The following is a 406-nucleotide window of genomic DNA, read 5'->3' on the forward strand; positions in this document are numbered from 1 at the left end:
ATACATTATATGCAGGACACTTATATACATTATATGCGGGACACTTATTGTGATGGCAGGAAGGAGGTGAAGGGAAAGTGAGCCCTAATCTACCCACCGCCCTGTCCCTGCCTACTTGCAACGACCCGCCCTAGGCGACGAGGTACAACTGGGCGGCGGTCCCTACGCTGTCTAAGTGCACAGGAAAACAAACAGGGAACACGCAAGGGAAGGGGCAGTAGCCACGGAACGCCACGAGGAAACGGAGCGGCGAACGAACAGTCAGGACCAGGACGAAGTGAGTAACCCGAGCGGGCACGGAGACAGAAGCAAGCCAGGGGCAAAGCAAAGCAAGTCAAGTCAAGGAGAACTGCAGCAAGGCAGAAGCACGGCAGAAGCAGGCTGGAGCAAGCAGCAGTGGGGCCAG

Source organism: Rhinoderma darwinii, chromosome 10, assembly GCF_050947455.1.
Source record: "Rhinoderma darwinii isolate aRhiDar2 chromosome 10, aRhiDar2.hap1, whole genome shotgun sequence".
Classification (NCBI taxonomy): Eukaryota; Metazoa; Chordata; class Amphibia; order Anura; family Rhinodermatidae; genus Rhinoderma; species Rhinoderma darwinii.